The following is a 15,531-nucleotide window of genomic DNA, read 5'->3' on the forward strand; positions in this document are numbered from 1 at the left end:
TTGTTTGAAGTTCTGATTTGTAACGTCGAGATAATGTTGTGTATTCGATCTCGGATATGACACCCCTGCTGTAATGATCCATGGGCGTATTCCTGTTGAATGACTGAACCTGAATTTATGCACAGGCCTGAAACAGGCATGAACCCGCTGCAGTGTCTGCTGGGACACAACAATGCTGATTGATTATATATGTGAAACAAATACTATGCTATATGAACATTAACCATGAGATGTAATGCTTTTGAAAATGCCAATAAACAGAGTTAAAAAAATAAAAATAAAATGGCACCCAACATTGTGACCAAGGCCCAGCAGAGGCTGAAACTTGTTGATGTGTCAACAGCAATAAATATTCTTTTGTGAACCAAGTGCTGGAGTGCCATTCCTTTTCGTAACAGAGAGGGTTGCTGCATATCTTAGAAATGTTGGCTGTTACGTTGCATATGCCACATATCTAACATCTGCATATTATGCAGTTGTTGGAAGATTAATGTGGCATATGCTGCCTAATTTGCCTGTTCATGCTGCATAATTTATTCAACACTGTTGCATAATTCTTTCTCACCTGCCACATAATTCCATTGACCCTAGTGATAGCACTGAGTTTCACAAGGAGCACATCTTCGAATAAAGTTGCTTTGGCTATTATGTGAATGTGTGTTTCCTGAGATAAATGGGAGATTTGTAGCTTTGGGGAAATTACTCTTATACTGGAAGTGGCACAGCAGGTCCCCCAACAATACTGTTTTTCACAATTCCTATGAAAAGTATCCTGTGGTATTGGGTATGTGGCAGGGTGAAGTAATATTGTGTCTTTTTTGTCTTTTTTAGTGTCTTTGGAGAACCTGCAGATTCAGGAAAGAAGATAAGATAAGGTAATTTTGTCTTTATTTACTGTTGCATACATCTCACGCGCACCCACCCATCTACACTTTAGAACAATATTTCTGCCTTTCATGTAGGACAGTATTTTTGAAGGACTCTTTTAGTCAGTAGCAGAGATGGCATGTCAGTGGATGACTGCTGCCCAGGCCCTAACTCTGGTCATGGAGCACAGCTCTGAGGCAGGGAGAGGAAAATGGATCAGAATCTAGAAGTAATTTTTCAGTTGGTGGAGTTCCATCCAATGAATCATCATCCAACGATTCTGAGGGACGTGATGATGGTAGTTGTGCTGTTCCTTGGAAAGCACAGTGTGTGCACTGTGGCGATTGTAGCAGGTTATACCAACCCAGAGAATAGGCACATGCGGCAGCAAGAATAGACAGGGTGCTCTCTTTGCAGACCCCCAATTTAGTTCAGCCCCAAATTCCACATTTCACTGGAAACGCTGGATGTAAAGTCCATAGAGACATTTTTTGCCAGTTTACTACATTCATCTCTTTTTGGATGTTGACTTCCTTGAGCAAATTGTGCAGCAAATACATTTCTGTGTTGAACAATTTCTGAGTGGGATGGAGGCACACCTTTGCATTCGAAGAGGTAAATAGATTATTCGAGAAAAGCACACCTTTGCATTCCAAAAGTGTGCTTTTCCCGAGTAATCCATTTACCTCTACAGGACCATCTACGGAACCAAGTAGCCCATTTCACATTGTTGGCTTTATCTAGGAATACGCTTGTATGTGTAGGTGTGACCACTTTCTCTACACAATACAAAGGTGTACTGAATAATTTGTTTACCCCGTTGGAACTGCCAACTAACTGAGTGGTCCAGTATACATTGGAGACTCTGGGGGTTATTACAACTTTGGAGGAGGTGTTAATCCGTCCCAAAAGTGACGGTAAAGTGACGGATATACCACCAGCCGTATTACGAGTTCCATAGGATAAAATGGACTCGTAATATGGCTGGTGGTATATCCGTCACTTTACCGTCACTTTTGGGACGGATTAACACCTCCTCCAAAGTTGTAATAACCCCCTCTGTCTTGAAGTATTCTTGCATGTTTTGCTTACAGGATGCCTTATCAAAGGCCCCAAGATTCCATGTTTTCTAAGGAAGTTTAGTCAAACTTTTGTTCTGATGAGACCCAAAGACTAATTACAGGTCGAATCTTCAACATCCCCTCACTAAGTTGCTTTCAAAACATGTTATGCTTTGCGAAGAAATACCATATATGAACAGACAGGATCTTCACATATATTGTTAGATATAAAATCCTATGCAACCTTTGGACCTGTTCAGTGTCTTCTTCTATGTTGTTGTAAATATACTTGTTCACTGTCTGAGCATTGCGTTGTCTGCACTAATTTAGATAGATAAGGAAATGCATATTGTCCTCATACCAAAGATGTGAAAACATAATCATACAACATATTGTGTACTGCACCTTTTTTCAATACCATTGGTTGTGATACAACCAATCAATCAACCAATCAATTAGGGTTTTTATAAAGCACGACTACTCACCAGTAAGGGTCTCAAGGCGCTGAGTGGGGAGGTTGTTGATCTGAGGTTTAGTCAAAGAGCCAGGTTATGAGTTCCTTCCTGACTTGCGGCAGCGATGGTGATTGCCTAAGGTGCAGAGACAGGGAGTTTCAGGTCTTTGCAGTGAGGTAGGAGAAAGATTTACCTCCAGCTGTGGTCTTGTGGATCCGTGGGATGGTGACCAGGGTCAGTTGGGTAGAGTGAAGATGTCTGGTGGGAGTGTAGAAGGAGAGGCAGTGGTTGAGGTATGCAGGTCCGGTGTTGTGGAGGGCTTTGTAGGCGTGTATGTGGAGCTTGAAGGTAATTCTTTTGTTGATAGGTAGCCACTGAAGGTCTCTCAGGTGGCCGGTGATGTGGCTGCAGCGTGGTATGTTCAGGATGCGTTCTGGATGCTCTGCAGTTTCTTTAGGAGGTTCTGAGTGATGCTGGCGTACAGTGTGTTGCCATAGTCAAGTCTGTTGCTGACAAGCGAATGGGTGGGCTGTTTTCCTGAATTCGGTGGGGATCCACTTGAAGATCTTATGAAGCAGGTGGAGCACGTGGAAGCAGGAGAACAAAATGCATTGATTTAGCAGTTCATTGAGAGCAAGGAGTCCAGGATGATGCTGAGGTTTTGTGTGTGGTCCGTGGGTGTGGGGAAGGGGGTTCTGAGCACTGCGGGCCACCAGGACTCGTCCCAGGCAGTGGTGGTGGAGCCCATGATGAGTACTTCTGTCTTTGTCTGAGTTAAGCTAGACGCCGTTGTCTTTCATCCAGGTGGCGACTGCCTACATCTCATTGTGGAAGTTGCTCTTGGCAGCTTTGGATTCATCTGTGAGGGACAGAATCAGCTGGGTGTTTTCGGTGTAGGAGACAAGGTTGAGTCCGTGGTTCTTGACGATGGCTGCAAGCCAGGCCATGTAGATGTTGAAGAGGATGGGGCTAAGGGAGGATCCCTGAGGTATTCTGAAGCTGACCTCTGTGGGTTCTGAGTTGAACGGTGGAAGTCTTACGCTGTGTGTTCAGCTGGTGAGGAAGGAGCGGATCCATTCTAGCACTTTGCGTGGAGTCTTGCACAGAGGGTGTGGTGGGAGATGGTGTCGAAGGCAGCTGAGAGGTCCAAGAGGATGAGGGAAGCAGTTTTGCCTCAGTTGAAGAGGGTGCGGATGTCATCTGTGGCAGTGAGAACTGTCTTGGTGCTGTGGTTGTTTATGAAGCCCAACTGAGAGGGATTCAGGATGTAGTTTGTTTCAATGAACTCGTAGCGTTGGGTGCTTTCTCAATGACTTTGGCTGGGAAGGGGTGCAATAAGATGGGTCTGTAGTTCTTGACGTCTGTCGGGAGAGGGTTTCTTCAGCAGGGGTTTGATCTCTGCGTGCTTCCAGTCTTCTGGGAAGGTGGCAGACTCGATGGAGCAGTTGATGGTACGGCAGAGTTTGGGTAGAATGACAGTGCCGGCTTTGTTAAAGATGTGGTGAGGGCAGGCATCTGAGGGGGCTCCGGAGTGGATACTCTTCATGATCCTGAGGGTGTCCTCAAAGGTGAGGGTGGTCCAGTTAGATAAGATCTGTTGGGGTCTGGAGTCATTGGGTGTGGTGGTTACGGGTGGGGTTGGTGGATCTTGGGTTGCAAAGCTTTCGTAGATCTCCTCGATCTTGCGGTGGAAGAAGGTGGCAAATTTGTCACAGAGGTTTTGAGAAGTGGGAATGTCTGCTGTCTCTGTGTTGCATTTGGCGAATTCTTTAACTACAGCGAATAGTTCTTTGCTGTTGTGCGCATTGGCGTTGATGCTTTCCTGTATGGCTGCTTTCTTTGTTGTTCTAATGAGGTGGTGGTGTGCGTGGGACGGCGGTTTTGAGGGCTGCAGGGTGTGCCACTGTCTTGCTGCTCCTCCATCTTTTCTCGAGCCATCTGGAGGTGTGCTAGGACTCTTGAAGGCCATGGGAAAACCAGCTGGTTTTCTTAAAGGGATGATTGTCTGAGGGTTTCATGAGGGGAGCCAGCGTGTTGTCGCAGTCAGAGATCTAGTGGTGGAGGTTACATGCTGAAGTGTTGGTGTCCGTGGATGTCGGTGGTGGGGTTTTGCTGAGGGAGGTGGTGAGCTGGTCTTCGGTGACCATGTTCCAGTTTTTACGAGGATCGCAGTGGGCATGGTGGCATACGGTGCGTTTGGTGAAGAAGTGGACGCAGTGGTGGTCGGTCAAGTGTGGCTTGGAGGTTACTAATTGAGTTTGCACACTTTCAAAACAAGTAGAAATGTTGGTGAATGAGTCCAACAGGACATTTGTTTGGCTTATTACTTTAGGGTACTTAGGCAATAATCCCCAGCATGTTGACCTTAGTTTCAAAGGTCGATATGCTCACTCAGTTTGAGGAATGTAAGTCTCAGAAGGCATTCTCGGAAACCCCCAACTTGCAGCCACAAACTAGAAGGAACTGGATTTTGTACAGTGTGTGCTCTGAAGGCACATGAAAGAAATGCTTTCTTGAGTTTCAAGTAGCTAGCAACGGAAGATGTTAGTATAGGTTCAGGATAAGTCAGGACTTTGATGAGGACAGAGACATAAATAGGTAGGAAAAGCTTAGGCTAGGTGTTCTTTCACAGGGATATTTCATAGGTAGAAGGAATATAGTCAAGGTAGTAGAGATGCACATGCCATCACTTCATTATCACCTATGCATTTAAACCGATTGGCGCCACACTCAACCCGATAATTGATTTACTCCCTCACCCACCTAAGCAGATAACTCTAAACCATGCAGAACGCACCAGGCAGTCTCCTTCCTCAACATCACTACCTGCACACACCCTACACATCAAACAGCTTCACTGATTCTCCATCCACAGCTCTTTTCAAACTCCTGAAACACACATCCGAAGCCTTACACAGCACTGGTCCAGCATACCTCGATACTGCCTCAGATTTCAGAGACTTTCCTGACATCTTTGCTCAGCATGGGAAGCACCAATAGACTTCTCCTAATTGGCTCCAAGAGGGCGGAAGGACCTACTTTTACACATATATGCTATCTCTAAAATTAGTGTATTCCGCACGAAGCTGAACACTTGGCTCTTCGACTAGGTAACTCCTCAGATCAGCAATGAAAGCTCTTGTGTCCACAACAGGATACAATCTCAGGGGAGAAATCTGCACCCAACGCTACTAGTATGGGTAAAATATTTGTCCTGCTTGCCATGTTCATCCGCCGCCAGAAGTTAGTACATGTTTAGTTTACTGTATGACAAGTGCATTACAGTAACAGCACTGCATATAACAGTGGATGTGACATATGCTACGTTCTCTCTGACTACCCTGTGTGTCAAAAACTACAGCTCTTTGAAGTTTATGACGCTCTCTTTAGGGAATTTACGCATTATTCCGCAGCGTGTTTGCCCTAGTTTCAAAATTAGATATTCTCACTCATTTCAAGCACTGTAGGCCTCGGAAGGCATTCTTGGGCACCCACATCTTGCATCCACAAAGTGGAAAGAGTAGGATTTACCACAGTGGGTGTTCTAAAGATGCATGTAAAACATGTCTTCCTGAGCGTCTTTGTCTGGCATGGGAGCCATTAGTAAAGGTTCACTAGGCATTTGGTGTTTGGTAATGTTCAGAACTGAGGCGGTTACTTGACAGGTGGTAAAGAGGTAATCCAACTGTTTTTTGTCATTTCTGAAGATTGTGGAGGCATCAACTGACAACATGTCTTGACATAAAGGGGGAGTCCATCCTGTGCCATATGAATGTAATGGGCCGTGCATGGTGGCGGTATGTTGATGTGAGTTCACTGCTCTGTTGGATTGGACCCATGGACGATTGTATGAAATTATTTTGTGTGGTGCCTGAATGGCAAGTGAATGGACCACAAAGCGGTTGATGCCTTGATGCAGCTTTATGACTCACCTTCAGAAGTCTTTGCTTCAGTATTCAGATACTTTGATAAGTACTTGCGCTTTGAAGCTAGCATTTCAAAGGGTTCTAAAACCAACCAGTGTAAGTGGTGGATAAACTTTAACAAATTAGTACCAGATTTGTATCTGTGGCAGTAAGGATACTCCGTCGCAATGGCAACAGATTATCCTTACCGTGAAGATAATGGTCTGGCCACCCAATATATATGTGGTATATATGTGGTTGGAGCATTGGTGTAACCGTGCGGAAGACTACTCCATCTGCGGCATGGTTGCCCCCTTCCCATGTCCCTGAGTATGGGTAATTTGAGACTGACCTCTGTGTCCGCCCACCTAATTTAGATGTGCAGACATACAGGTCAGTTTTCAGGGTCTGTCACCATGTGGAAAGCCATGGTGATAAGGGGAGGGATAACTGTCTAACGCCCCCCCAGCCAGGGGAAATAACTCCCATGGTGAGAGGGGCATTTTTATCAAAAAGAAAATCATGACTTGGGGATTTTGGGCCTGATTTAGAGTTTGGTTAACAGGTTACTATATCACAAATGTGATGGATATCCTGTCTGCCAAATTACGATTCCCATAGGATATAATGTGATCGTAATACGGTGGACGGGATATCCGTCACATTTGTGACGGAATAACCCGTCCGCCAAAATATAAATCAGGCCCTTTTTTTTTTTAAACTTAAAAAGGCATTGAGAGGAACAGACATTTATGTGGCTTCTGTCAGTGAATTGACCACCAGCTTGGCAGTCATTTCTAAATTTGGTGGGTGGAGTAGCCTCAGCATGGCTTCTTTCTCAGCCAAAATGTAAATATGGCTCTTCCTAGGAATGCCTTGTTTTTTTCCACTGTGGGTAGCAGTGGATTTTGGGCATTAGCTCAGCTGCCACCTAGGCAAACCTGCACATTTGTTAATACTAGATAACAACGGGAGTCAAGGGATGCATGACTTGTGTGGCTCTTCCCAGATATTTTAACCCAGAACCCCTTGCAAACATCAGACTTTGGTAGGGAACACACATTTTCATTACATTTCTGTGAAGGAAAGACATGGAATCTGCGGGGAGCCACAGGTTCCCTACCACCCTGAGTTCCCACACGTCTCCCGATAAGAACAGTATTCCTCTTGTGTGGGTGGCCTAGGAAAAAATGACACAAAAGTTCCTTATTTGCTGTGTTGAGAGAAAAGCAATAGGGGAGGGTGTATTTGGAGCCGTGCTGTGGCACCACCCAGGCAAACCTATAAACCACAGAATTTTTTTTAAACTAGGCAACCAAGGGAGCCCAGGGGTGTGCGACTTGCGTGAATCCCACAAGTTTTTCTTACCCACAGTGCTCTGCAAACCTGAAACCCTGACTGAAATCACACATTTTCCTTCTGTATCATTTCCTACTGAAATTCCAATAAAAATGCTGCCCCATCTGTGTGGCTGCGCCTAATGCCCGCTACAGGAATGGCTCAAACCAAGCTCAATGGGAGTCCTCACCAGACAATACCCATTGACCTTGGTTTGATCCATTCTGTCACGGGCACTAGGCCTAGCCACACAAATGAGGTACTATTTTTATCAGTAGACGTGGGGGAATGCAGGGTGGAAGGAATTTTGTGGCTCCCCTTAGATTCCATGAATTTCCATCACAGAAATGTGAAAGGAACGTGAGGAGAATGTGTTCTTTTAGTCAAAGTTTGAGGTTTTCAATGGATTCTAGGTACAAATAACCTGGTGAAAGCCTTGTAAGTCAGCTCATCCTGGATACCCCTATGTGTCTAGATTTGAAAAATATACAGGTTGGCTAGGTTTCCCTAGGTGACGAATGAGCTAGGGTCCAAAATCTGCAGCTACCCACATTTAGAAAAAATGGTCAGTTTTCAGTAGAAAAATGTGATGTTTCCATGGTGCATTTTGGGCCATTTCCTTCGCGGGAACTAGTCCTAACCCACACAAGTGAGGTACATTTTTATTAGGAAACTTGAGGGAATGCCGGGTGGAGGAAGTTTGTGGTTTCCCACAGATTCCAGAACTTTCTGTCACAGAAGTATGAGGAAAATTCGTATTTTTAGTCAAAGGTTGACGTTTGCAACATAGTCTGAGCAAAAAACCTTTTAAGAGCCACCCAAGTAACCCCACCCTGAATACCCCTAGGTGTCTAGTTCTCAGAAATGTACAGGTTTGCAAGTCTTCCTTAGGTGCCAGCTGAGCTACGGTGAAAACATTTCTAGCTCATGCATCAAGAATTTTCAATTCTATTAAGGACAGGGAGGCGAGGATTATGCTTCTCTTTTCTACCAAATTTCAGCAGCCAATCATAATAATGTAAAAACAATAACTACTTTACTCATTTAGCATTCAACACATATCACATGCCCCAATCACAGAAGAGCACCCCCTAAAACTACAGCATGCCACCATAATATGTCCTCTTTCTTTGTGAACAGTCTCATAAGTACAGAACATTAAAGTCAGATAAACTCATAACCACTAACAGTCCAATATAATCCAAACGTGGATCCAAAAACTACAGTCCCCAAGGAAGACCACCAGCTCACCCGGAGAGTGAACAAGACACCAATGGGAATCTGCAGGGGCACAGAAGGTAACAGTCAACAGGACTCCTTCCCATGTGAACTCAGATTCGGCCTTTTACGAATTATTTTAACAATTTTTCTGGTTGTTTCCTAACACTAAAAATCACAAACCATAAAACCTGCAGAAACAAATGGAAGGCAAAAAAAAAACACATACTGCAGAATAGAACTTAAACAGGGTGGGAAAAAACAACTCATCAAAATTGTACATCAATATTGCACTATAGTTATTACAATTAGATTGGTGGGATAATCCTCGCCTCCTTGTCCTTAATAGATTTTAAATTCTTGATGCGTAAACTAGAAACCTTTTCATTCTATGTCATGACCGGACGCTCTGATTATGCTTGTTTGAAGCTGTCTCACTCCACAGATGCCACATCAACAAAGGTTTCTGCAGGGCAATAAGCAGTTTGCCACTAGAATCCTGTCTCAGCTCACAAGTAACCGCCTTGGTGTCTTTCAAACATTGAACCACACATAATTGAGGATTATCTGAAAAGATTGGATAAGTTACTTACCTGGAATTAGTTTTGGTACGTCGAGTAATAGTGAACATCACACCTTCCAATAATAAAACTGTCTGACAGATCCAGAGGACTGACCTCAGATACTCTCTTCCATGAAATTAGACAGAATAGCATTGTCAGTTTAACTGAGATTTGTTTGCATGACAAGTGCCAGTTTGCTGGCCATTGTTCTAAGAACCTGAGCACGATAATAACATCCTAAAGGAACGGGTATTTGGGCTGAGGAGGATTGGACATACGAGTACCCCTCATTCCTTGGCAAACCAAAGGATGTTCACCCACTGCTTTACCATCAACCGGAAGATGACCAGCCGAAATTGCAGACCTGAAATTATTCATCGTCCTATATGCCATACCTGATGAAACAAGATCTGAAAGGAAATTGATTACCATGGAAGAGTCTGCCCTCACAGGATTGACACCCCATCCATTACACCAATCACACAATCTCCTCCAAGCAGAGGTATAACATTTGTGGGTACCACTTCCCCATGCTTGTCTAATGAAGTTAGCAACTTGTTGTGAAATGCTTGGGGTATTCCATCTTTCCCTGAAACCATCCAAGCCATCAACCGAAGCTGGCATGAGAGGACTAAAGGATGAAGAAGACTGTCTGGGTTTAATAGAAGATTTGGACGGGAGTGAAGAAGAATCGGAGGAGCACAAGCTAGTGCTAGTGCTACCGAGAACCACGGTTGAGCTCTCCAAAATGGAGTCACAAGAATGATCTCCAATCTCTGGCATCTGAGTTGCATTAAGGCCCTGGGAATTATTAGGAAATGGGGAAAAGCATAACTCCAGAAGTGGGACCAGTCCTGTAGAAGCCCATCCGTCACCTGGACTTCTGGATATGGATGCCAACGGACAAATGTGGCCAATTGACGATTGAGACGTGATGCCAAGAGGTTACCCTTGCACGGACCCCACAAAGGGGGTCATTCCGACCCTGGCAGTCCATGACCGCCATGGCGGAGGGCGGCGGAAGCACCGCCAACAGGCTGGCGGTGCTTCCTGGGCTATTCTGACCGCGGCGGTAAAGCCGCGGTCAGAAAAGGGGAACCAGCGGTTTCCCGACGATTTTCCCCTGGCCCAGGGAATCCGCCATGGCGGCGCTGCTTGCAGCACCGCCATGGGGATTCCGACCCCCTTCCTGCAAGCCTGTTTCTGGCGGTGTCCACCGCCAGAACCAGGATGGCGGGAACGGGTGCCGTGGGGCCCCTGGGGGCCCCTGCACTGCCCATGCCACTGGCATGGGCAGTGCAGGGGCCCCCTAACAGGGCCCCACAAAGATTTTCAATGTCGCAACGGGTGCCACTGCACCCGTCGCACCCCTGCAACTCCGCCGGCTCCATTCGGAGCTGGCTTCCTCGTTGCAGGGGCTTTCCCGCTGGGCCGGCGGACGGCCTTTTGGCGGTCGCCCGCCGGCCCAGCGGGAAAGTTGGAATGACCGCCGCGGTCTTTTGACCGCGGTGCGGTCATTCGGCGGTAACCGCATGGCGGGCGGCAACCGCCACCCGCCGCGGCCAGAATGACCGCCAAAGTGTGAATAACAGGAGTTCCAATCAGCTACAATGTTTTTCTTGCCTAGGACATAACCCGCTGTGACGTATATGCGATGATTGAGACAAAAGTGCAAAAAATCCTTGGCAATTTCTGCTGGAAGATAGGATTTCGTCCCTCCCAACCTGATGACATATCGAACTGCTGAGATTTTGTCCATCCCAAGCAATATGCAACAACAGGTTTTCTGGGGAGAGAGACTCCTGATGGCAAAATAGCCCACCAGGAGTTCCAGGCAATTGATCTGGAGACCCAGCTCTGCTTCCAGCCAATGTCCCTCCTCAAGAGAGATCAATGAACCCAACCCGATTGACTGACATCCTTTTCTATCACTACCTCCGGAGAGGTGCCGCAAATGGCTTTGCCATTCCAGGACTCCATGTGTCCTGACCACCACCTTATCTCCGTCCTGGCTTCCTCTGGAAGGAAAACTTGTTCTGAAGATAGACCCTTTCCCAGATGTTGAATGTTTGGCCTCTGAAGAGCTCTGTAATGGAGGGGGCCCAGAAAGATGGCCTAGACTGAAGAAGCCAGAAGCTGTACAATCCTTGCAATCAACTTCAGTTTTATAGTTTGTCTGGATACTGCAGACTTCAATTCTCTCTTGATGTTGCAAATTGTCTGGAAGGGAAGAATAAAGTGAGTGTGAACTGAATCTGTCTGGAAATCCAGAAATTCTATCTACTGTGTAGGGGACCACAGGGATTTCTGAGAATTGACTATGAATCCCAAGCTCTGAAGAAGTTGGATGGTTCAAGAGAAATGAATCAAGGGTCTGCAGATCTCGAGTCATCAACAGGAGATCGTCTAGATATACTGTCATTAGAACTCTGTGGGATCTGATGGACTTCACCACTGGCCTCATTAGTTTGGTGAAGCACCGGGGAGCTGAAGGCAGCACTTGAATTCCAGACAGAGGTCTTGCCACATTACCTGCAGGAATCTCATGTGCAGAGGAAAAATGGGTATGGAAAGATAAGCATCCTTCAAGTCCAAGCGACTATCCAGTTGCCTTCATGCAGATTATCTCTTAGCATATGAATGCCTTCCATTTTGCAATGCTTGTATAAAATCCAGACATTGAATTCATTGAGAATTAGTACTAGATAATGTCCACCTCCTTTCTTTTCCACGAGTACATGGAGCTGATGAAACCATTAGGCTGGGGCGCAGTAAAACATATTGTTCCTCTGTCCAGCAGAGATTGGATTTCTGAGTCTATAAAAGACTCTTCTGTTGGGGAAAAATACATTTGCCTTGGTGGATTCAATTGAAGTGAAGCATTGTAGAACTTTAGTTTGAAACCTCAAATGGTCTCTAAGACCCTAGGATCATGAGCAATTTGTCACCAGTTGTTTGAGAACTGCCCCATTCTTCCACCCAAGGTTACATCTGAAAAAGAGATAATTCTTATAATAATATCCTGCATCCTGTATTACTTCTTGTTGTCTACGATGGGAGCCTTGTCGGAAGTGAGGACGTCCTCCTCTGGAACGCATGGGATAGTAGGTGGAGTCTGATGTTTTTCCATACCAGCCACCTGTACCTCGAGGGCAGAAGCCTTGCTGAGAGCCTTGGAAGGAACCTAAATGCCCTCCAAAGCCCCCTGCCCTAAACACTTTTTTAAGGGAAATACGGATTAATCTCCATCATTCAGTAGATACAGCACAGTTGGTGTTTCCAAGTGACATATAGCTCACTTCGCCCAACTGATTAAAATATCAGCATCCACTGGGGGATGTGAATCCTTGGCATGGTAAGCTAATACAAGAATCTTTAAGGGGCTGGTTTTGTCCAGGAGCTTATTTTGGCAATTATGCCACACCCTATCCAAGCCCTTCTTAGGGTCCTTTGCATAGTTTTTCATGAATGTGACCATAGTGGAGCCTACTTCTGGAGTGTCAGCAACCTTCCCTACTAAATCTGGTTGAGGGCATTCTGCTTGCAGGCGAGCGCAAACTTCTTTGTCGAAGCTCTGACGAAGTATGACTGTACATATTTTGCCACCTCTGGAGGAGGGGCCCAATTAGATGTTCTGGGGTGCAATATTTCTGTGGGCTTGAAAGTAAGAATATGTGGAGGGTAAGCGGGGCCACACATTTCTTTTTACTGGGGCCTAGTTTGTCTGCATCGTCGCAGTTATCATAGAGAGAAGAGTCAGACCCAAGGGAATTAGATGAGGGATTGTGAGAGGGGGAAACCCAGTTTGATGGGGAGCACTATAGTCATGTTCGTCTCTCTTGCAATGCGTTTTATCAAAGATCTCTGCATGGACATCAGATTGGGATTTAGCACTGGCTTTGCCCTTGCCTTGCGTGGTAGGTTCCTCACTAGTCTCAGGATGCTCAGGCAACCCCCTTTGATGGCGGGCATAATGAAGTAATTGCCCTGTAAATGGGCCCAGAGCCTGATAAAGGGCATCATTTACTGATAGCCTCAACCAAATCCATCTCCAGGTGGTTGCCAGTATCATCAGGAAAGTATTTCCCATCTGCCCTATACGGGTCCCACTGAGCCATTCTCTTGAATTATAAGCAAAAAGGGGAAAGATGCAATAGAGGGAAGGGGGAATGGAATCCCTGCCAGGCAAACTGGTGTGTCTCAAATTCAAGTGTGGAGGGAGCTGCCTCGAAAAGCACTGTAGGCAAAGCCTGTGTCCAATATAATAATACCCAGTACTCGTGGCAATCTGAGTGTCAGGGGAGCAATAGCAGGTCACATACTGAAGAGAGGGATCAAGCGATGTGCAGAAGCGCGCGCAAACACTCCAAAAATAGTTTCACAAGTATTGTGTGCACACTATGCACATGTGTGTAATCGCACTAGTAATCGAAAGAGAAAAGGGACTGCGTTAATCTGAGGTGAGCGCATCTGCTCCAGCTTCACAGAGGCAGTACACGGTGTCAAGGATTCTTGACCACTGAAAGGAAAAGAACGTCGAGAGGCACAAGAAATGGGAAAAGGGGGGAAAGCATGTTGAATTGCGTCGCTGTGAGCAATGCGCATACCAACAATACCGCATAAAATGAAAGTATCATGTGACAATGAACGTACAACCATCAAATGATAATGAGTATGACTTGTATATTAGCAGATAAAAACGCTGTGAGAAAATTATCATATAAACAGTATTATAGTTCTTATCTGGCTGCAAAGCAGCAAATAAAGAGGACAAAATATGGTGGCATGCTGTACTTATAGGGGGTGCTCTTCTGTGATTGGGGCATGTGATATATGCGTTGAGTGATACATGGGTAATGTAGTTTTTGTTTTTATTTTGTAGTGATTGCTTGCTGAAATTTGGTAGTAAAGAAAAGAGAAGCATAATCAGAAATTTACAACTATCCTCTTTGGTAAAAAAAACTATCCTCTTTGGTAAAAAAAAAAGTCAGTTTTGAGTGGAAAATGTGATGCTTCCATTTTGCATCTTGGTCCATTTATAGTTGCGGGCAATAGGCCTACCCACACAAGTGAGATAACTGTTTTTATTGGGAAACTTAGAGGAATGCCGAATGAACAGGAGTTTGTGGCTCCTCCTAGATTCTAGAACTTTCCATCACAGGAAACATGAGGAAACTGCGTTTTGTTAGTCACAATTTGACATTTGCAAGGGATTCTGGGTAAAGAAACCTGGTGAGAGCCATGCAAGTCATCAAACCCTAGACAACCCTAGGTGTCTAGTTTAAAAAAATGCACAGGTTTGCTAGGTTTCCTTAATCCCTTCGGTGCCCAGGACGTAACAGTTACATCCTCTTAACCGTTATGTCCTGCCGATGACCAAGCACCCCCCTCCTATGGGCAGGGATGGAAGGTGAATTGCTTCCCCTTCCAACCCTGCCCCCACCCTTGACCCCTCCCCCTCCACTGACGTCTGATGAGGTCAGCACGGAATCGCGTGCTGACCTCATCAGAAGCTGCCCCCTGAGTTTCCAGCGCACATCGGAAGAGAAATGCAAAAGCATTTCTCTTCTGATCACGTGGTGGAGGAGGGAGAGGCATCAAAGGAAAGCCCCTTCCTTTCCAGTAATGTCTCTCTGAGCATTTCTGATGGTGAAGCGATCGGACAGCAGAAATGCCCACTAGACACCAGGGATGTTTTTTTTTTTTGTTATTGTCATGAGGGGAGCAACCCTTTGGGCAAGGGTCACTCCCCAGGGGGGGGCAAATTATTTTAATTTGGTTTCTGATAAAAATAGGCAGATCTGTCCCCAGGAGGGGCAGAAACCTCTAGACACCAGGGATCATTTTTTTTTTTTTTAACAGATTGGGAGCGACCTCTTAGGCAAGGGTCGCACCCCTGGGGAGCAATTTTATTTTAGGCCATTTCTATTTTTATTAGACCAATCTGCCCCCAAGGGGGGCAGAAACTACTAGACACCAGAGATTTTAATTTTTTTGCATCAATGTCACACAAGGGGAGCGACCCCTTAGGCAAGAATCGTTCTCCTGGGGGGAAATTTATTTTAGGCCATTTCTGCCCCCCTTGGGGGCAGATCGTCCTATTTTTATTAGACCACTAGGCACC

Source organism: Pleurodeles waltl, chromosome 7, assembly GCF_031143425.1.
Source record: "Pleurodeles waltl isolate 20211129_DDA chromosome 7, aPleWal1.hap1.20221129, whole genome shotgun sequence".
NCBI lineage: Eukaryota > Metazoa > Chordata > Amphibia > Caudata > Salamandridae > Pleurodeles > Pleurodeles waltl.